Below are 23,528 nucleotides of genomic sequence, written 5' to 3'. Positions count from 1 at the left end.
AGAGTAATTGATAGCCCATTCCCCGAACGGGTCATTAACTGAAGTTTCATTAATTTATATTTGACTGATGAACTTCAATTTATCCCTAGGGGAGGGTGATAAATTGTAAAGAAAGCATTCAACTGGAAATATACTTGAACCTGTCTAATATTAAAACCCATGAAAATCCACTGAAATTTTTCATGGAAAATTCATAGCTTTTTCATGGATTTTTCAGTAGATTTTTATGGTCAAATTTTCATGGGTTTTTCATGAAAATATACCATGAATACTGCATAAAAATTCCATGAAAATAACATGAAAATCCCCTTAATATTCAACGCTTCATGGCCCATGAAAAAATTCTAATTGACCAAAATACCCATGAAAATGCCATGAATCAAAATGAAGCCACCATGGTTTTTTAATGGCTTTTTCATGGTGATGAAAAATCCATGAATTTAAAAGCTCATTTTTCATGGTGTTGGAATTAATGGTGTTTTCATGGTGTCATTAAATTCATGCCCCATGAAAAAACCATTGTTTCCCCATGAACGGTAGAATATTAATGAGTCATGAAAAATGTAATGACTTTTCATGACATTTTCACTACCCATGAATTCAGCCCCTCACTTGCTTTTCATGAGCTACACAAAGACATGACCACCATGAAAATTTAGTTTTAACTGTTTTTCACAGTTGAATCAATTACATTTCTGGTGGTTGTTTAAATAAAACAATAATAAATCAAAGAAAACATATAACAAACTTACCAAATAGGTGACTTCATACTGAATGTATATTAGATGTATGGTCTTCATTTCATTATCACATACTGTAGCTTCCACTCACTTGAGCAAGCAAAGGTTTTCCAAACAAGCCAACATCAGCTGAAGTTCCATAGGCTACTTTGCAATTGACTGTTCATTGCAACAAGCAAGTTAACTTGTTAAAGCCGCCTTAATCTCTTTTAGTTTCTGATGCTATGTACTTAAAAACTAAATACATGTAAATGGCCGGCAAAGTAAGACAAGATGCTTTGTACCTCTTTGATCTTAAATTTATTAGAATAATTCCACTCAACAAATTAAAGCAATTTTCTTTTTTTTTTTATCATTATTACAAATTAAATCCCAGCATCAACTGGGTGATTTAGTTTTGATTAATTTTAGAAACTAAAATTACATTGATTAATTTTTGCCTCTCCAAATACAATAGGAAGGATGATTTTAGGACAACAATTAATGGTTACAACTGCAATATTTTTTCGACACTTAATGAAATAATTATTATTATGATTTGAAAAATTTGAAAAATCCCTCATGATACATCTGCAAAAAAGTAAAAACAACAGTATATTAAAGTGCTACTATGACCAAAATTTTTGTTTTTCTTTTCGTCTTTTTCTAAAGTCAATTTGTTCAATAAGTCTATATTTAACTAGCGCGCTAGAATTTAGAACGTTGCGAGCAATATTAGCCTTGAAATAGCTTGCCGAAAATCGTGGAAAACCCGTCCGCCATTACTCGGACGTCTAAAGTGAGCCAGCGACTGTACTGAAAAGCGGATTTACGCATGAGTTGGTCCGTGACGTCATATGCGCATCGTCGCTTCGAGCTTCGAGTGTTCCAAGGGAGAATATACTGAGAATTAACAGGGTTATAAAAGATATTTCTTCGACAAATTCTTCGTCTAGTTTGCCAGGTGGCGAAACCCAAGAGAGCCGCAACGAAGAGACATTGCAATTTAGCGGTATCGTTTCTTATAATGAGAGATTGCCGTTTGACGTCGGTCTAAAAGGCAATGTTTGTATGCAAATACTTCATTCGATCGATGAGGTTTTGGCGCTGTATGCCTACAACGAAGCTGCCGTCTTCTTGTCCAATCGAAGAAGCCTCGAAGAACGAAGAGGAACGGCGATTCATGGACTACATTCGTTTGAATACATGGTATGATGAGAACGACATTGAATAGTTAGGATAAAATGCCTGCAATGTTTGAATTAATAGAGAGCTCTGCATATATATACATGTAGGTTGCTTTTGCCGTTTGCGAAGGATTGAAATGATCTTTACTGTTGTTTTCATTCTTGTAATCTATCATACACGCCATGGGCATAAAATCTATCTCAGCTGTTTATTCCGAAAAAAGCTTTATAAACATGAAATAATGTAAAATTTATACAGAAAAATTAAAGTCAACAAGATGATGCAGGTGATCAATGGATTTAGCTCCTTGAGTTTTATACAGTTTTACCTTCCTTGACTACCATACAGGTAATAAACCTTTTTAAAACTAAGTGTTTTAATGGGTAATAACACTTCAGACATCCAGCTTCAGCCAGCATTCAGTATTCTTGTTTCTTAAAATAAGAAAACCATTTGAATGCTGTATAGAGTCCTTCACTCTATTTTACTGTCCCACAAGTAGCAGCAAAACTGGGTAGGAGTAGTTTTTCTTATTCATTTCACCCATTTGTTTTCCTCTTGGCCCCGTGATTTTTTGATGATAAAAATAACTCAAACAAAATATGCACAACATGGCAACAAGTAAAATAATATTAAGGGTATAAAGTTTTAAGTTCATAAACAGGAACACCTGGACCTCAAACAAACACTGGGACCTTGATCAAACGTTTCCAGTTTTGAACCGGCATTTAAATGAAACCTGCGTTGAGTCGGAGTCTGGCATCTACTCAAGAAAATATTTTTTTATGGTATCATATGCAATATGACAGTGGCTCTTTCTAGAGAATATCACTGGCAGTACATTGTGCATCTGCAGTATGTGTATGTAATTGAGAGTTCAATTTTGGGACTAATCTTGTGTCAACTTAACGTGACTGTAAACAAGCCAGCTCCGTATACCACCCTTAATAAATTGCTCCCTTGATGCAAAAAGGCAAAGTCTGCATGCAAGCCTGCTTGCCCATCAGGCCAAAGCATATCTTGGTTTAAGTAGGATTAAGCAACCTGGATGAGATGGAAGTACAATTGCATCACAGGTTTAACCTCCCCACTCCCCCCACATACATGTTATGACACTGGTCTGGGCTCACACCTGAACAGCTTGATTAAGAGTCTTGCGCACTGACCATTAGGTCACCGCACCTAAATCAAAACAACTACCCCATTGCTATGCAACATTTTTATTTATGGTACAGGTTTGACTGTATTTGTTGTCGGCTTCGCAGTTCGTGTATACTCTTTATATAATGGTTGCAAGGGTCCTGTGTGACCTCAAAATTGCCCCCTTGTTACAAAAAGGCAAGGTCCTGCATGCAAGTCTTGTTGCCCACCAAGCAACTAGACTTGCATGCCCTCGTCACACCATCAATTTGCCAGTTCCCATTCTACACTTGGAGAGGAGGCACCATGAGAGTAGTCTTGCCCAAGAACACAGCACAATGACACCAGTAAGAGTCCACACCTGAACCGCTTGATCCGGAGTCCGACAACTTACACTTAGGCCACCTCACCTCAATCAATACAACATTTTTATTTATAGTACAGATTTGACTGTACTTGTGTTAGAAATTATGATGGATCAGCAGCTCAGGGGTTCCCTGGCACATTCACGTGATTTATTGTTGGCTACTACATTCTCAACTTATGAACAAAAAAAGCATGCCAAAAATAAATATATTGCAAACTTAAAATAAAGAGTAGCTAGGATTTCAACAGTGCTCTGTTGCACACAGCATGACTGATTGGCACAGGTCATAATTATAGCTCATGGCCCCTGTTGTACTTAAATATAATAAAGATATACTGAGTAAAATCCGGATAGCATGTATGTCTCTGAGACAGGCTAACACTGTTCTATCCTGAGATTACTTCTCAAAAAATGTTAATGAATACTATAAGTGCAAAATGAAGTACAGTCCTACTGCAGTGTTTTATATTGCATGGCAGAAATAAACAAGTGACCAACACTGAAGACGTGCTGGTGCATGGTGAGTTTATTAAGACTACAGTGTATACAGAGGACTACAATGAAAACATTTTCAGTACATATAATCAGTAAAAAGATATTGCTAAGCTTTGCATCCTCTGTATGTACTTTTACATAATGTACCGCCTCGTGCGAATTTATTTAAGTTTATTTGTACAATAGAGGATATAATTCAGGAACATACAGGCCGATTTGCCCAAAAATTACCTTTTTGACATGAAATATTTACTTATATATATATAAGTATATAAGTATATATATACATAAATTTAAAAATGACTATTCTAGAACACGAGAGCTTGAGCAACAGAAGTAAATTACGCCACTCATCCAATGTTTTGCTTCTAAAAAGGAGCAAATACAGTAAACTCACTGTAGATAATTCGAAGCGTTCTATTCTATTCACTTCCCTTGGATAGTTGAAGAATTTAACCTCACAATGGTTGCAGGGAGAAATATCTATAAAGCATTTCCAAGAGTACAAGTTTCCCTCAAAGTTATCAGACGATCTATTATTCATCTTGCGTGGTTCGGGCGAGTAAAGATGTCACGAAATTTCGCCTCTTGAAATGTTTTCTGCCACTATGTTGTGCAAAAGTGACCTGGAGATGCCTTGAAGTATGTTTAAAAAACATTTGCGCAGTAGATACGGCTTCTACATCACTACAGATTAAAAAGAAAACCAATGTTTTTCCAGATCGGTCACTCCAGCCTTCGAAGAAGCCATTTTGTTGATGCGCATATGACGTCAGCATGCTCTCGCCCAACTAGTTCCAGATCTCTATTTGGTCCTCGGACATTTTTGAATCTAGTAATGGCGGCAAGCCGAAGCCGAAGTTTACGCGTGAAATAAGTGGTCTTCCAATTCGAATTTGAACTTAAAATTTGGCAAGGTTACTATTTAATGTAAGTACTTTCAAAAACCGAAGAGAAAAGGGAAGGTAAAATTTTGATCATAGTACCACTTTAATATTGATAAAACCCCAAAAAAATAATGTACAGTGTAGTCCAGATTAAATCTGTCAACCCATAGATGTAGGTACATGTAAGGAAGTCCACACTACATGTAGTTTATGAAAGATACATGTGTATTTTCTACACCAGTTAGCCAAATGGCTTAAAAGACTAAAGCTCATGTTTAATTCACCCTTTATACATAAGCTTTAAGGTCTGACGAAAATGGCGTCAAGAGCAAAAGTGCCAAATATAAAGATTTCACATTGCTAAACTCAAAAATAATTACTGAGTGTGTAATAAAATTACACCCATTATGAATGTAACCTTGATGCAGTGACTGCAGTGCTATACATGTATATAGTCGAAATAACTGAGGGCCTTCTGTGTACGAATTTAACAAATTCTGCCTTCACTTCAGACCAGATTTCAATCTTAACAGAAATGAACCAGACAGGATCAGCTTCTAGTGTATTTACATCTGATTGTTTTGGAACCAGTCTGGTAGGGATCCAAAACTGGACCTGCAAAATGCCAGGTCCAGTTTAATTTGGTTTCATTCTAGACTGGTTTCAAATTACATGTAGAAAAAGATGGACCCAAATCTTTTAGAACTGGTCCCTTGTGTAACAAAGCTGAGAAGGCTACTATTTTTATACAGAAAGCTTATTACTGTGTGACAGTTTGGCTTCATGTGCATACATTTACTGTACATGCTTTAACGAATACAGCCAATCAGAAACCTACACAAAGAAAGTCATTGCATTATATCATTCTGCAGTATCCACCAAAACATCCACAAAATACAATGCTTATGTAGTATGCATAGTATATAGTATTACAGTGGAACCTCGATTAATTCACCTCAGTTCAAATTAGATTTTTGGGAAAATAATTTTCCACATGAATGAACAACTGCACAGTCAGAATCAATTCCTCGAATCGGACATTCGAAATATTCAATCTTTCGAAAAACCTGATAATAGAGGGTAAAACCTTTATGTAAACATCAAGGAATTTGTCAAGCAGTGGACAAAACCGATTAGTAAACAGCTTTACACTGCAACCATTCTCACATCCAAGAAAAACAAAATATTGTTAAAACTAGTAATAGTTCTCACTATAAAGCTGCCCCCGCCTTTTTATAATTTGTTTTTTGTCGCCTTTAATTTTTAATGCCGATGGACTGCACAATTAGGCTTCTTTTTTACTGTGTCATGCGGAATTTCTTGTTGTGTGACACCGTTGCGTCCTAAAAATATTCACAAGTTCAAGTCGAATTATATTACCTAGCGCGCGGAAATAACACCTAGCGGAAATAACACATAACACATTATTCGTGATGACAACACACAAGCTTATTCCCGGGCTTATAACATTCAAAATAAACTTACATTAATTTCCAGGCCAAAAAGCCTAAAAAATTCCACGAGTAACAAAATATGGCACATTCAAAGATTCGAGAAAACAACCCACTCTTTGGATCAAATAATCTGACAGTTTGTTAGCGAAACGAATTACGTTGTACCTTGTACTACAAAATATTCTTAAAGCAATAATAAATTGATTATGACAAATTTGCAATCAGTTTAGATTTTTGGAAAAAAAATCTTCCACATGAATGAACAACTGCACAGAATCAACTTCCATCGAAAATTTAGAGCAATCGAGGTTTAAAATGTTAACAGCAACAAATGAAGAGCTGCGGGAATAAACGGCCCCTGGACTTTCTGACTAAATCGAACATTATCGAAACAGCTCCAAATTGCGCATGCAGGTTTGTTTACGTGTGCTAAACACTGTCCTGTGTTGCATTCGGCTGGTCTTTTCTTCGTTTTTCAGAAATTATGTATGCAAAAAAAAGGCATTTTGCAAGCTTACGTGCTCCCAGTCAGCTAGCAGACTGAGTTTTCCAACGCATCGCGTGTACATCTTTCCCTGTAGGGTTTTCTAAGCGTCTACGGAAGACGAGAAACCATTTAACAAGCATTTCTTCGACTCGGTGCGCATGTCTTTTGTTGATTTGAGTAGCGTAGGACTGGATACTGCATTGTGACGTAAGGTCACATGTTAGAGGCGGAAGAGTTTGAATTAAGCGAAATGGCGTGTCTGTGAAAGTAAAACGGAAAAGTTTATAGTTTTAGCTCGATTGCGGCTGCCAGGTGGTTGAAGGACATCATTAAGTCTGAATACCCGTAAGTTTACAGCATCGCTCGAAGAACTGAGTGATGTTTCTGCCTTTGTTTTGTACAACAGCGCTGTTTAGCGCTTCGGAAAAAACGTTGCAAACAAGGTAGTTTGAGCCTGGCCGCATAGAAGGCCTAAAACAAGAGGTTTCTTGCCGGGAACTTCGTCAACGCGAGTTTTACAGGGTCCGCTTGGGTTCTGCCGCGACAAAGTTGCCGAGAAGTGACCTGGTTTTAGACTTTAAAAAATTCTTTATAGGTTTGGGGGGGGACCTCCCCTTGCAAAATTATTTTCTGTGCCTCATTAAATATTCATCAATCAATCAATCAATCGATTTGTGCCTTAGTTTATCTTGTTTTCGCGGGATTTTGTAGATGTGTGATGATGTAAGGAGTGGAGATAGAAGTGAGAGCAAGCCGGCGGCACTTAACTGAAAGCAAAACTAGTATAATGTGACAACTCGAGCAAACGTATTCAATCAACAATCAGTCTTTATTTCACTTTCACCTCAAAATTACAGCTAACGGTAACAGATTACAATAGTCTTGCCCGAAACAACAAAAAGAAGCTAACCGCAAGCAGACTGCAGTGAAAGCTAGCCGCTTGAAACGCTAACGCTAACCCTAACCCTTAAACTTGGGTTTAGCTTTTTAACCCTAAATTTGAAATGAAACCCTAGCGTCAGACCCTAACCCTAACCCTTGGGGTTTAGGGTTAAGCTTTTTTCGCTAGGGTTAAGCTAAGGGGTTGGGGCTAGGCCTGTAATCCCAAAACTTTAGCTGACTTCATCGTTTTGAGAAACAAAAGGTTTCCTTTGTTTATCGTTTGTAAAAGAAAAGACAAAAGAAGCCGCGCGAGCAAAAACCTTGTCTTTTTGCATGTGTAATTTTTCAAAAACGAAACAAAGACCAGTGAAATGAAAGACAGGACATTGTTAAGCACACGTAAACAAACCTGCATGCGCAATTTGGAGCTGTTTCGATAATGTTCGATTTAGTCAGAAAGTCCAGGGGCCGTTTATTCCCGCAGCTCTTCAGATCTCGGCTCAGTAATTGGATTAGCTAATTATTGAGCCGAAATCTAATTATTGGGCCGAGATCTGAAGAGCTGCGGGAATAAACGGCCCCTGGACTTTCTGACTAAATCGAACATTATCGAAACAGCTCCAAATTGCGCATGCAGGTTTGTTTACGTGTGCTAAACACTGTCCTGTGTTGCATTCGGCTGGTCTTTTCTTCGTTTTTCAGAAATTATGTATGCAAAAAAAAGGCATTTTGCAAGCTTACGTGCTCCCAGTCAGCTAGCAGACTGAGTTTTCCAACGCATCGCGTGTACATCTTTCCCTGTAGGGTTTTCTAAGCGTCTACGGAAGACGAGAAACCATTTAACAAGCATTTCTTCGACTCGGTGCGCATGTCTTTTGTTGATTTGAGTAGCGTAGGACTGGATACTGCATTGTGACGTAAGGTCACATGTTAGAGGCGGAAGAGTTTGAATTAAGCGAAATGGCGTGTCTGTGAAAGTAAAACGGAAAAGTTTATAGTTTTAGCTCGATTGCGGCTGCCAGGTGGTTGAAGGACATCATTAAGTCTGAATACCCGTAAGTTTACAGCATCGCTCGAAGAACTGAGTGATGTTTCTGCCTTTGTTTTGTACAACAGCGCTGTTTAGCGCTTCGGAAAAAACGTTGCAAACAAGGTAGTTTGAGCCTGGCCGCATAGAAGGCCTAAAACAAGAGGTTTCTTGCCGGGAACTTCGTCAACGCGAGTTTTACAGGGTCCGCTTGGGTTCTGCCGCGACAAAGTTGCCGAGAAGTGACCTGGTTTTAGACTTTAAAAAATTCTTTATAGGTTTGGGGGGGGACCTCCCCTTGCAAAATTATTTTCTGTGCCTCATTAAATATTCATCAATCAATCAATCAATCGATTTGTGCCTTAGTTTATCTTGTTTTCGCGGGATTTTGTAGATGTGTGATGATGTAAGGAGTGGAGATAGAAGTGAGAGCAAGCCGGCGGCACTTAACTGAAAGCAAAACTAGTATAATGTGACAACTCGAGCAAACGTATTCAATCAACAATCAGTCTTTATTTCACTTTCACCTCAAAATTACAGCTAACGGTAACAGATTACAATAGTCTTGCCCGAAACAACAAAAAGAAGCTAACCGCAAGCAGACTGCAGTGAAAGCTAGCCGCTTGAAACGCTAACGCTAACCCTAACCCTTAAACTTGGGTTTAGCTTTTTAACCCTAAATTTGAAATGAAACCCTAGCGTCAGACCCTAACCCTAACCCTTGGGGTTTAGGGTTAAGCTTTTTTCGCTAGGGTTAAGCTAAGGGGTTGGGGCTAGGCCTGTAATCCCAAAACTTTAGCTGACTTCATCGTTTTGAGAAACAAAAGGTTTCCTTTGTTTATCGTTTGTAAAAGAAAAGACAAAAGAAGCCGCGCGAGCAAAAACCTTGTCTTTTTGCATGTGTAATTTTTCAAAAACGAAACAAAGACCAGTGAAATGAAAGACAGGACATTGTTAAGCACACGTAAACAAACCTGCATGCGCAATTTGGAGCTGTTTCGATAATGTTCGATTTAGTCAGAAAGTCCAGGGGCCGTTTATTCCCGCAGCTCTTCAGATCTCGGCTCAGTAATTGGATTAGCTAATTATTGAGCCGAAATCTAATTATTGGGCCGAGATCTGAAGAGCTGCGGGAATAAACGGCCCCTGGACTTTCTGACTAAATCGAACATTATCGAAACAGCTCCAAATTGCGCATGCAGGTTTGTTTACGTGTGCTAAACACTGTCCTGTGTTGCATTCGGCTGGTCTTTTCTTCGTTTTTCAGAAATTATGTATGCAAAAAAAAGGCATTTTGCAAGCTTACGTGCTCCCAGTCAGCTAGCAGACTGAGTTTTCCAACGCATCGCGTGTACCTCTTTCCCTGTAGGGTTTTCTAAGCGTCTACGGAAGACGAGAAACCATTTAACAAGCATTTCTTCGACTCGGTGCGCATGTCTTTTGTTGATTTGAGTAGCGTAGGACTGGATACTGCATTGTGACGTAAGGTCACATGTTAGAGGCGGAAGAGTTTGAATTAAGCGAAATGGCGTGTCTGTGAAAGTAAAACGGAAAAGTTTATAGTTTTAGCTCGATTGCGGCTGCCAGGTGGTTGAAGGACATCATTAAGTCTGAATACCCGTAAGTTTACAGCATCGCTCGAAGAACTGAGTGATGTTTCTGCCTTTGTTTTGTACAACAGCGCTGTTTAGCGCTTCGGAAAAAACGTTGCAAACAAGGTAGTTTGAGCCTGGCCGCATAGAAGGCCTAAAACAAGAGGTTTCTTGCCGGGAACTTCGTCAACGCGAGTTTTACAGGGTCCGCTTGGGTTCTGCCGCGACAAAGTTGCCGAGAAGTGACCTGGTTTTAGACTTTAAAAAATTCTTTATAGGTTTGGGGGGGGACCTCCCCTTGCAAAATTATTTTCTGTGCCTCATTAAATATTCATCAATCAATCAATCAATCGATTTGTGCCTTAGTTTATCTTGTTTTCGCGGGATTTTGTAGATGTGTGATGATGTAAGGAGTGGAGATAGAAGTGAGAGCAAGCCGGCGGCACTTAACTGAAAGCAAAACTAGTATAATGTGACAACTCGAGCAAACGTATTCAATCAACAATCAGTCTTTATTTCACTTTCACCTCAAAATTACAGCTAACGGTAACAGATTACAATAGTCTTGCCCGAAACAACAAAAAGAAGCTAACCGCAAGCAGACTGCAGTGAAAGCTAGCCGCTTGAAACGCTAACGCTAACCCTAACCCTTAAACTTGGGTTTAGCTTTTTAACCCTAAATTTGAAATGAAACCCTAGCGTCAGACCCTAACCCTAACCCTTGGGGTTTAGGGTTAAGCTTTTTTCGCTAGGGTTAAGCTAAGGGGTTGGGGCTAGGCCTGTAATCCCAAAACTTTAGCTGACTTCATCGTTTTGAGAAACAAAAGGTTTCCTTTGTTTATCGTTTGTAAAAGAAAAGACAAAAGAAGCCGCGCGAGCAAAAACCTTGTCTTTTTGCATGTGTAATTTTTCAAAAACGAAACAAAGACCAGTGAAATGAAAGACAGGACATTGTTAAGCACACGTAAACAAACCTGCATGCGCAATTTGGAGCTGTTTCGATAATGTTCGATTTAGTCAGAAAGTCCAGGGGCCGTTTATTCCCGCAGCTCTTCAGATCTCGGCTCAGTAATTGGATTAGCTAATTATTGAGCCGAAATCTAATTATTGGGCCGAGATCTGAAGAGCTGCGGGAATAAACGGCCCCTGGACTTTCTGACTAAATCGAACATTATCGAAACAGCTCCAAATTGCGCATGCAGGTTTGTTTACGTGTGCTAAACACTGTCCTGTGTTGCATTCGGCTGGTCTTTTCTTCGTTTTTCAGAAATTATGTATGCAAAAAAAAGGCATTTTGCAAGCTTACGTGCTCCCAGTCAGCTAGCAGACTGAGTTTTCCAACGCATCGCGTGTACATCTTTCCCTGTAGGGTTTTCTAAGCGTCTACGGAAGACGAGAAACCATTTAACAAGCATTTCTTCGACTCGGTGCGCATGTCTTTTGTTGATTTGAGTAGCGTAGGACTGGATACTGCATTGTGACGTAAGGTCACATGTTAGAGGCGGAAGAGTTTGAATTAAGCGAAATGGCGTGTCTGTGAAAGTAAAACGGAAAAGTTTATAGTTTTAGCTCGATTGCGGCTGCCAGGTGGTTGAAGGACATCATTAAGTCTGAATACCCGTAAGTTTACAGCATCGCTCGAAGAACTGAGTGATGTTTTTGCCTTTGTTTTGTACAACAGCGCTGTTTAGCGCTTCGGAAAAAACGTTGCAAACAAGGTAGTTTGAGCCTGGCCGCATAGAAGGCCTAAAACAAGAGGTTTCTTGCCGGGAACTTCGTCAACGCGAGTTTTACAGGGTCCGCTTGGGTTCTGCCGCGACAAAGTTGCCGAGAAGTGACCTGGTTTTAGACTTTAAAAAATTCTTTATAGGTTTGGGGGGGGACCTCCCCTTGCAAAATTATTTTCTGTGCCTCATTAAATATTCATCAATCAATCAATCAATCGATTTGTGCCTTAGTTTATCTTGTTTTCGCGGGATTTTGTAGATGTGTGATGATGTAAGGAGTGGAGATAGAAGTGAGAGCAAGCCGGCGGCACTTAACTGAAAGCAAAACTAGTATAATGTGACAACTCGAGCAAACGTATTCAATCAACAATCAGTCTTTATTTCACTTTCACCTCAAAATTACAGCTAACGGTAACAGATTACAATAGTCTTGCCCGAAACAACAAAAAGAAGCTAACCGCAAGCAGACTGCAGTGAAAGCTAGCCGCTTGAAACGCTAACGCTAACCCTAACCCTTAAACTTGGGTTTAGCTTTTTAACCCTAAATTTGAAATGAAACCCTAGCGTCAGACCCTAACCCTAACCCTTGGGGTTTAGGGTTAAGCTTTTTTCGCTAGGGTTAAGCTAAGGGGTTGGGGCTAGGCCTGTAATCCCAAAACTTTAGCTGACTTCATCGTTTTGAGAAACAAAAGGTTTCCTTTGTTTATCGTTTGTAAAAGAAAAGACAAAAGAAGCCGCGCGAGCAAAAACCTTGTCTTTTTGCATGTGTAATTTTTCAAAAACGAAACAAAGACCAGTGAAATGAAAGACAGGACATTGTTAAGCACACGTAAACAAACCTGCATGCGCAATTTGGAGCTGTTTCGATAATGTTCGATTTAGTCAGAAAGTCCAGGGGCCGTTTATTCCCGCAGCTCTTCAAATAAAGTTCTGCAATCTCGAACAGCGGAAAAATCCTTTTTTTTTATTTTTTCGTTTTTTTTCTTTTAAATACAGTTGAACCCCGGTAACTCTAACTCTGAATGGAAACGAAAAACAGTTCGAGTTAGCGGGGTTTTCGAGTTAACCAAGTAAAAATGACTGAAAAGTACTGTAGGTCCAAGGGAAATGGAAGTTATCAAAGTTAGCTCAAGTTAAAGGGGTTGTTCGAGTTATCCGAGTTCGAGTAACCGGGGTTCTACTTTAAATTTAAACAGAAATAAAACTACAGGGAAGCTGCCGGTTTCACTCCCAGTCGGTTTCGCACCGTAAGAGTTTGCTCCCACCATATACCGCGTTCGCTCCCAGTGAGACCAAGTTCACTCCCTTGTATGACCGAGTTCGCACCCAATAAAAACGTAGTACCCATTGCACCCATGTAATAACTGGGGTTGAAGTTTATACCAAATCACACTGTTAACATAAACCATAATTTCTAGACGATTTCTATAGATTCAGTTGAGTGAACTCTAGCATACTGAAATTGTAATCTGCGATTCTTAGGTTTTACTACCTTATTCTGTCTTTGAAAGATAAAACTTGTAACTCTTCTTTAGTTGCTTATACTCCTTTTCGACATAATGAAATGCATTAATCTTCAATCTTCAATCGCATGGTCGCCATATTGAATGCGAAACAGTGGAACCCAGGCTTTCACAAGTCTGAAAACCAAGTTTGAGGCCCTGCCAGGGTAAATTCTGACAAGCGACATGGCCCAAAAAGTAGCGACAGCATACTAATAAAATCGCGTCAAACGACAACCTTTATGGAAAAACTTAAATTCCGACAAGGACAAGCAATTTTCCTTCAATTTAATTACCGACAACGACATGAAGAGCGATAAAACAGCGACACGGCACATTTTTAAATTTAGACAAGCGACACGGGAACCCCCCTGGGAGGGCCTCAAGTTTTCTCTTGACATAAATATGTTACTACTAAAAGCTACCACAGGCTAAAGAAAAATCGATTGGCTTTAATAAAGCGTTCCGGCACAGTGGACCGAAGTGCCCCTGCATTCTGTAGTTGCTCCGAAAACAGATTTAACTTGCATGTATCCTGAAAAATCAAGTCACCAGTGGGTGTACTTGTAATGTATGGTAGGTACTCGAAAGCATTGCATAACAAGTATACATGAACATGCACATCAGAAAAAGGCCATTCAAATTTTGCTTCTGCATCTTCATAGCAATTGAGTGAATTCAAGCAAGCAATATATATAAAATCCAATCTACGAAATACTGTGGTGAACCAGACTAGCTCTTTCGCTTCACTTACTGTAATTGTTTTCGCTTACGAACGTACATGTAATCGGAGTTTTGAACTGAACGTTGAAGCAGAGGAATCGATATCCCGATTCCTCGAAACCTCGATTACTCTAAATTTTCGATTCCTCCAACAATTTTCGTTTCCTTCGTGAAGTAATTCTCCTATATTTTATCCCCGATTTCTCAAAGCAGACCAGTTTTCATTTCCCCAGGTGATCAACCTGGGTCAACGGCTGCTAGCCCCTTGGCGCACGACTGATAGATCTTTTAAATGCTAAAAATCAATTCAACCTTACCTTTTACGAAGTCATCGATCCATCCATATGCTGGAAAGTGCATCTTTTCGAAGGTGATTCGCTGATAAGAAACTATTTGAATTTCAATTCGTATTTCAGCCAAGCGAAATCTTGCATAACATGGCGGCCCGCGGTTCAATTTGAACGACTCACGTGGTCTACGAAATTAATGATTAAACGCGCACGTGACATTTCCGGGCCTAATTTGGACAACCTCGTCCCCAGGGTTTTCTTGGCGACTAGTTTTCAAAATGGCGGCGCGAAGAGGTTGTTTGATATCAACGAAGCGTTCTCTCAGTTCTCTGGTCGAAACGAGGGATAAATGGGTATAAAACTCGGTCACCGCTTCAGGATTGCAAGCAGAAGCTACCTTTTATAAAAAAATATTGGATTCCAAGGAAAAGGCTCCTCTTTTGTATAAAGGTATGAGTTTAATGAACAGGTTAACAAAACATAAGATACAGGCGTTCGCCTGTATGTTTTGTTTTAGATCGATCCGTCCCCGGATCGGCAATATTAGCTTGTTTTCCGATTTACCTAAAAATTATATTAAATCCTAATACTTCAGCGGTTTCAAAACTTTTATAAGTCGGTCTATTTTTCCTCAGATCCTTGCCAGGAAGCTGAACTTTGAAGTTTTTGGTTTTTGGATGTGTTTCCTGGAGGAGATTTTCATAATTAGAGGAATTGTACAAGTCGAGCTAAGTCTGACATCAGCTTATGGTGGTTTTTATAGCATTGTCTTAACATTGGATAGTAGTAGTTTCAAATTAAGTTGTCACCCAGTATTTGTTTCTATAACCTGCAAACATAAAAGAGTGAAACACCATCATATTGTTAACTACTGTTTAATTTTAAAATTGAGTAAGGTAAGCTTGTAATTCTAAGATAGCAAGGTCATTTGAAAGAACACTATGAGCAGTCCCTATTTTTTTCGCAGAGTCCTCTTTGAAAAATTATTTTTGCTTCAAGCTCAACTCTGCGAAAAAATAGGGACTGCTCATAGTCAATTTGAAAGGATAAACTACACTTTCTTATATCAAGTGCAATGGGTCAAGATTGTTTTTTACTTATATGCACAGGATAAGTTAATGAACTAATAAAAGCTGAACGCTGTATTTTAAATCAAGTAAGTTGACATTGCATAGTTAGCAGAATATTAGAGATTCACCAGAAAAAATTAAGTTCCTACATTCATGATTCAGTGTAAAAAAGAAATAAGATTATAATCTGACCCCATGAACTAATCTTGATTTAAGATTATGATATACCTATTCCCTTTTTTATACATGACCACACTCTCCCTGATCCAGGATACTTCAATAGACTCGAATCAAAATACATTTTTCCAAAAGAAGTAAAGGTTATTCGCTTTTTTGTAGGAACATTTTAAAATTGTACCATACATTGGATAGTGTATAAACAGTTGAATCCTGACTGGATAACTCGAACCCTCAGTAACTCGAACTCCAGCGCTATAGATAGCTACCGTATTTATTTGGCTATAAGCTGACCCCGGCTATAAGCCCAGACCCTCAACTTTCGGTTTTCAGAACCAGTTCGATTCTGACAAAAAATAAACCCAAAACACTCGGCTATAAGCCGAGACCCAGTTTTTCAATTTAACATATTTGTTAAATCACAACTACATGTATGCAATCGAAAAAACAACAAAAGAAATTACTAATAAAAGGTGAATTTATTTAGAACCGTACATACGCATGGCAAAAAATTCACCCGAGTTACAAATTATGAGTTTTGTCCAGTTTTTTGTAAGATTTGGTGAAAAAATCGCTCGGCTTATAGCCGAATAAATACGGTAACTCAAACCTTTTTCGCTTCCCCTTCAGGTCATTTTTTTTAATAATTTTACCCTCGAACTCGAACTCCCGATATCTCGAACCGTTGTCAATTTCCCTTTAAGGTTTGAGTTATCGGGATTCAACTGTACATGCATGGATTGAATTTACTGGTATTTTTTTACATTTCATGTGCCTTATGTTGATTAGCACATACAGTAACATCTGCGCTATTTTAATGGATAGAAGCCTTTCCCTACCTTATTCATTAACTGTAGATCAATAGACAGAAACTTTGATGTCGTGCTATTTCAGTTCTAGCTGGTCCCAAAGTGGATCTGTCCTCTAGTAATGTAAGTTAACTGTATAAATAATGCAGGCCAAAGGACTGGTCTAGTGGAACAGCTCAATCCATTTTATTCATTTATTGTATACAGTGTACATGTCTTCATATTGTGGAATGCATTTCTTTTGCTGCTAAATAATTAAAGATTTTTTTCAAGGCATTTTCTCATCAACATTTTCATAGAAAATTAATGAGTCATGAAATTTCATGATGATTATTTTTATGATATTTCATGAACCATTAATTTTTTTCATGGCTTTATCATTGAACTTTTTGGTGTGTTTTCATTAAGTAGTATTTCATTGAAAATTCATGACCCATGAAAGCCAAGTCCTTTTTAATTCATAGGTCATGAAAACACTTCATTTTTTTTCACGAGAATTTAATGACCACAGAGGAGGCCATGAAAAATTATTTTGCAAGATTCACCAGTCATGAAATGATGTTCATGGTCTTTTCAAGGGATTTTCATGGGATTTTAACAAATCCGAGTTTCATAGTGCGGACAGAGCAAAGTGTCCGTATTAGAGGAGTGTATTATAAAGGCCACCACTATGACGTCACTTTTGGCTTTATTGACAGGTTAAAGTATTTAGTTACTCGAAATGTTCTGCAACGTAATGCAGCAAGTAAAAATTTAACACTAAGCAAAAATCCGAAAAGGTCTAAGATGAATAAAGCGTCATGTAGTTGGTTTTGGAATCATAAACAGGAAATTGCAATAACAAAATGTCATCACCTGATCACCGAAGTGTTCGTAACAAAGAGGTTAAAGGGAAACAAGGGTCTAGAAACATTTTACCTTAAATGAAAGTTCATACGATGAAATTACTGAAAATAGTAATTATTTGCTTTGAAATCCAATTTGTTGTCAATAATTGGGACAGCAACGGCCATCTTGTTTTTCCCATCATGCAAGCGAGGCTATGACGTTTCATTAGTCAAGGATTTAGTGGGGTTTTATAGTGAACAGCAAAAGTGAGTCGCGCTTGTCCCAGAAATCAAGTCAGATGGAGCCATAAACCTGCCCACAATACGACATGTCCTTCGAGGAAGAAGTTGGCTCGAGTCGATTGCTCATCAAGAAGCTTCAAGATCAACCTTAAACATATGCAAATAACGGCGTAAACTTTTGTTAAGTATCAAAGAATTCCGACTTTGTTTTCTTAAAAGTTCCGAATCGCTGGGGAATTGTAGGAGGGAATTTTTTTGCGTCACACCTTAATTCACAAAGTTAGCATAATTAGCTTCTTTTTTCCCTTCTATACTTCATTAGTGTTATTTAGTTCGTGTTTGGTATGTGTTTACACTTTTGGCATATGTACATCGTTATTTCGTTTCAAATAGGCTGGCTTGATAGACGCAAGCTTTTACAAGTTTTCACCTATCCCACTGCACAAGGTGCGAACACACACTTCAGAAAAAAATCTCGTATTCCAAAGAAATGTCTTTAAACATTATCTCCTTAAACGTTCGAGGCCTCAACAAATCAATCAAAAGGCGAAAATTGTTCAGATGGCTTCATCAAGGAAAATATGATATCGTTCTCCTTCAAGAATCCTACAGTGACTCGGCCATAGAGGACTTTTGGCGAGCGGAGTGGGGAGGAGATATATATTTTTCTCACGGTTCGAAACATAGTAGAGGCGTCATGACTTTATTTCGACCTTCTCTAAACGTTAATATTTCAGACGTTCATTTGGGAAAAAATGGTAGATCTCTGATTATAAGCGCAAACATTAATCAAGAGGAGCTCTGTCTCGTCAACATATATGCACCAAACGACCAAACGCAGCAAGTCAACTTCTTTACTAAGCTCATGGACGTTATCCGTCGATTCACAAATGAAAAAATCATCGTCGGCGGAGATTTCAATTGCCCGCTAACCGCTCTTGACAAGTTCGGCGGAAAAGATATTCACCACAAAGACAACGTTTTGAAATCTATAGAAAATCTCCGCAATAGTTTCAATCTTGTGGATGTTTGGAGAAATCTTCACCCAACTGATGCCCGTTTCACCTGGAGCAACAGTTCCGGAAAGATAAAATGCAGGCTAGACTACTGGCTAATTTCAAAACAATTAATTAAACAAGTCGAAAGCAGTGACATCAAATCTTATTATGATTCCGACCACTCTCCGATCACCCTCTTGATCAACCCTGACGATTCTCAGGAAAAAAAAGGTCCAGGTTTCTGGAAGTTCAACAATTCTCTTCTCGAGGACGAAGAATTCGTCAACAAAATGTCTTTCATCATAAGAAATGCTGCTCAGAAGCATAAAACCACACTTGACAAACGGCTCCTTTGGGAAATGATAAAAATGGAAATTCGCATATTTGCAATCCGTTTCTCCAAAAGAAAGGCAAAAGAAAAAAAATCTACAGAATTTAAACTACTCGACAATTTGAATAATATTAACAGCCTTATTGACCAAAATCCAGAGGACCAAGATCTTCAAAAAGAAGTAAAAACCCTTAAGATTGAGCTCGATCAAATCGCAGAAAAGAAAACAAAAGGTTGTATTGTTAGAAGCAGGGCAAGGCGGTATGAAGCTGGAGAGAAATGTAATAAATATTTCCTCAATCTCGAAAAAAGAAGCTACAATAAACGACATATCACAAAATTGAAAACGTCCGAAGGCTTCACCACACAAGACCCGCAAGTTATTCTCAATGAAATGAAAAAATTTTATAGTGATCTCTACACCTCTCAATTCCCGAAGGATACTCCTGCGCGATCTTCGACTTTTCTCCAATCTAATTCACGTCCAAAGTTAAATGAAGACATGCAGACCGTGTGCGAAGGACTAATAACCGAAGAAGAATGCTTAGATGCTCTAAAAACCTTTCAAAAGAACAAAACCCCCGGAACAGATGGTTTAACGGCTGAGTTTTACCTCCGATTCTGGAACGAAATCTCTAGTCATCTGGTTCTCTGCTTTAATGAAGCGGCAGTTTTTGGCGAATTATCTATTTCACAAAAAAGAGGAATTATTTCGCTAATTCCCAAAAAAAGCAAAGAGCTTCTTCAGCTCAAAAATTGGCGCCCTATCTCACTTTTAAACACCGATTATAAAATAGCGACCAAATGTATAGCAAGACGATTAGAAAAAGTGCTCCCTCACTTAATAGAAAGAGATCAGACGGGCTATATTAAAGGTAGATATATTGGTGAAAATATACGATTAATTTCAGATATTATAGAACAGTATAGCAATCCAAACAAACAAGGAATGATTCTCTTCTTAGATTTCGAGAAAGCCTTCGACTCTCTAGAATGGAATACCTTTTCACGACACTTGAGGCTATGAATTTTGGACCAAGTTTTCGAAATTGGATTCGCACTTTTTATAACAACATTAACAGCTGCGTCATTAACAATGGCTACGCATCAGAATTCTTTACTCTTCAAAGAGGAGTCAGACAAGGCTGTCCACTGTCTGGACTACTCTTTATACTTGCCGTAGAACCACTTGCACATAAAATTCGTTTTGACGAATCAATCAGAGGTCTTCATAACGGAAATAAAACAGTTAAAGTTAGCCTATATGCCGACGACACTACTTCCTTTCTGCCGGATGACATGCAGTTCTGCTTCCAATTTATTCACCCTTCTTGAGCAATTCGGTACGTGCTCCGGACTCAAAATAAATAGACACAAGACCGAGGGAATGTGGCTTGGTGCTTGGAAGGGCAGACTTGGTAAGTACAGTCCGTTCGGAATATCATGGCCAGAACAATACGTTACAACTCTTGGAGTCGTCTTTGCTTACGATACTCTAGTTCGCCAACACATGAACTTTGAAACAAAGCTCTCTAAGTTTCAAAAAGTTTTAAATCTCTGGTCTGGTAGGCATTTAACGATTTTAGGGAAAGTAACCATTATTAAAACGTTAGCCCTTTCTAAGCTTGTTTACAGTTCTTCAGTGTTACACGTTCAATCAGATTTCATCAAAAGAGTAAATGAAACAATTTTTGCTTTTATTTGGAATTTTAAGCCTGATAAAATTAAAAGAAGTACGTTAATCGGCCCGGTGAACAAAGGCGGGCTCAATATGGTCAATTTCAACGACGTCAACAAGTCCCTAAAAATTGCTTGGGTAAAACGTTTCTGTGATGAGCCTGAAAACAACTGGTGCGCCTTTCTTAATTTGTTTTTGTTAAAATATGGAGGTGCTTTCCTGTTTCAGTGCAATTTCAATCTAAATTACCTAGAGTTAAAAAACATTCCAATTTTTTATAAAGAGATTTTGTCAAATTGGCAAGAAATTCACTCAAATGACCCAGTTAATTCCACAGATTTTAAAGAAGAGATCTTATGGAACAATCGTTTCATAAGGATTTGCGGTAAATCATTTTATTTCAAATCGTGGCATAAAAATGGAATCGTAAAGGTTCGTGACCTTCTAACCGAGCAGGGAAACTTTCTATCTTTCGAACATTTTAAGAATGCCGGTCGCTTAGAATCCAACATTTCGTGGCAAGAGGATGGAACTTCGATTTCTTTCATACTTTTATGTTAGATAGGCTAGGGTATAACTTAAATCACTGTATAGTTCTTTCGATTGAATATCCTTTTATTTTAAAGAAAAATGCAAATAACAAAAATCCGTTAAAATCGTCATTTGAGGAGCTAAATTATTCATGATTTTTGCACGAGTTTGAGAGCCTCGCGTGCAAAAACAAATCACTCTACCGTCTTTTAAACACTCAAACCATAGTTAGCAATCTCTAAATATCTACTGAAATGATTTTGGGAAATATTGCGTTGTTCTTTGTAGACAAAATAATTTTATTTCGAAGGCATACAATTCACTGCCGTAAAAGTACTTGGTAAATAAAATTAATTTTCACCATGTGCGAAACCTTCAAATCGTTTAAGCTTCTGGTGGTTGAATGTTAGAAGAATGGTGTATAAATCCCTGTAAAAATTTCTCCGGGCAAATGATTAAAAGCGACGTGAGATCTTTTCAAATTCGGTTAAATATGCAAATATTTGACCTTCCGCGATCAACTTTGAAGTTACGGGTCAGAAATAATTTTTGTTCCGTGTTCCAAGTCCTAACCCATTTAAGACCAAATTAAGCATATGAAAAAAATATGTAATTTTCTAACCTTTATCTGCTGTAAAAGGTAGGTTCGAAGGCCATTTTAGCATGATTACGGCTCTTATCATTCGTCGCATCTGAGCTTCGTTTTCCTTCCGCGGTCAACTTTGAAGTTACGGGTCAGACATGAATGACATGAATATTTCAACCTGTGCACAAGTCTTAACCCATTGTGGGTCAAAATAATCACACACAAAAACATTATGAAATATTCTAACCTTAATCTGCTGTAAAAAGCAGGTTCGAAGGCCTTTTAAGCACGATTCCGGCTCTAAGCATCACTAGTAATTTGAGCTTCGTTTGTGCAAGTATGTCATATTTAGTGGTCGAAATCCAATCTGTGATCAACTTTCGGCGCTTCTCGTCACCACTGCATCTTCTTCGACGGCATACGCCGATTGTTAGTATTGCCTCGTTAATAGTACACAAAAAAATAACATCTGATCGCTAAACGGCATGATGTCGGCGCTTACAGTAGCTTACAGTAGCTTACAGTCCCATCTTGCAATGGGCCGTCTGTTCGTCACGCAATACTGTGTCATGGACATTTTTTTAGGGGGTGGTAGGTGGGTGTGGGAAAGGTTGAATAAGCGGAAATGCTTGATATAATACTTTATGACAAGTACGTACTCGAGCCAGCAACAACAACAACAAGTACAGTGATATCTTTAGGCAGACAAGATAAAGCACACGTACTGTCAGTTGACAAGCGTTTGGTACAGTGTAATGCAACTGTTCGCGAATTCTGTTGCTCGCGCGGGGTTGGTTGTAATACCGGGGGTGGAAGGAGGATATAAATCTTTACTAAACAAGTAGAGTTTTTAAGTAGTTATTCCCTTTTTTACCGTAGGACCGAAAACGAAGAGAAAAACTCGCGTCTATGTTTTTTGGGGGGTGAGGGGGTGGGGGCCGGGGGGTTCTTGGTTGGTTGGTTAGCAAAGTTTTATTTTTTTTTCACAAAGATACCTAACCAAATATCGCATGTCCTGTATAAATGGTTAATGATAGAAGTAACGATAAGTTTTGATTTTTTTTTCGTAATCGAGTGGCAACTTAATAAAAACATTGCATCGCAATTTTTTTTCGCCCTACGGTAAATCTGGGTGACCTGTGGCTTCGGGTGGTCATTCGTCAACCTGTAACAAAGTACTTTCTTGGGGTGCCGTTTTGAACATGCTGTCGAATTCATGATGTCTAAATTCAACAATAACTAATTTGAAGTTTAAACGAAATTAAAACATGTTAAAAAAAAACTCAGTGCTAAAACTCTTTGCTAAAAAGGATAAGCAAATTGCTATGGCAATTCGGCGTGTGAAAAAATCGCCAAATTTAATTTAGTGGCTTCCTAAGTAAACAAAACCTTGGTCGTGCTAGTTATTGGCACCGTCTGTTTGCTTAAAGGCAGCGCGTGAACATTTTTTTCAAAGTTCAGTTTATTTCACTGGAAATGGAAGGTTGTTGTTCTTTTAAGGCCCTTGTTCGTGGAGTTTGCGGTTTTGATTCTACTGTCGTGTGAGAAGGACATCAGCAGTCACAAGTCCCAGTATTAATTTAGTTAACTCTAACATGACTCTTTCCCGTGAAAACCAAACTTCAGAAGCTAGCTATTTGTTTGGTGTTTTCAAGGCAGCTCTTGAAAACTTCGTTAAGGCCCAAAACCGAAAAATAACAATCTATTCAAGGGGAGGAAAAGCGTTCCTTGCCGACACAAATAACGGCTAACCGCACACGGCAAAACACAAATCTTTATAAAATCTCTTTACTAATAC

At 38.4% G+C, this 23,528-nt stretch overlaps 1 long non-coding RNA gene and 1 pseudogene across 2 annotated transcripts in view; one reads left to right on the top strand and one right to left on the bottom strand.

The window, feature by feature from the left end:
• Positions 1-23,528, top strand: part of LOC144661091 (uncharacterized) — a 206,403-nt pseudogene that overhangs the window by 86,936 nt on the left and 95,939 nt on the right. The gene's annotated exons all lie outside the window — the stretch shown is intronic.
• LOC144661132 (uncharacterized) lies at positions 1,018-14,635 on the bottom strand. The gene is made up of 2 exons (XR_013572214.1): positions 14,508-14,635; positions 1,018-1,310 (listed from the first exon to the last, which is right to left on the bottom strand). It is a non-coding gene; the product is annotated as an uncharacterized LOC144661132 (long non-coding RNA).

This window comes from Oculina patagonica, chromosome 7 (assembly GCF_052425735.1).
Source record: "Oculina patagonica isolate OP01 chromosome 7, crgOcupat, whole genome shotgun sequence".
Classification (NCBI taxonomy): domain Eukaryota; kingdom Metazoa; phylum Cnidaria; class Anthozoa; order Scleractinia; family Oculinidae; genus Oculina; species Oculina patagonica.
This window is presented reverse-complemented; position numbering and strand designations above follow the sequence as displayed.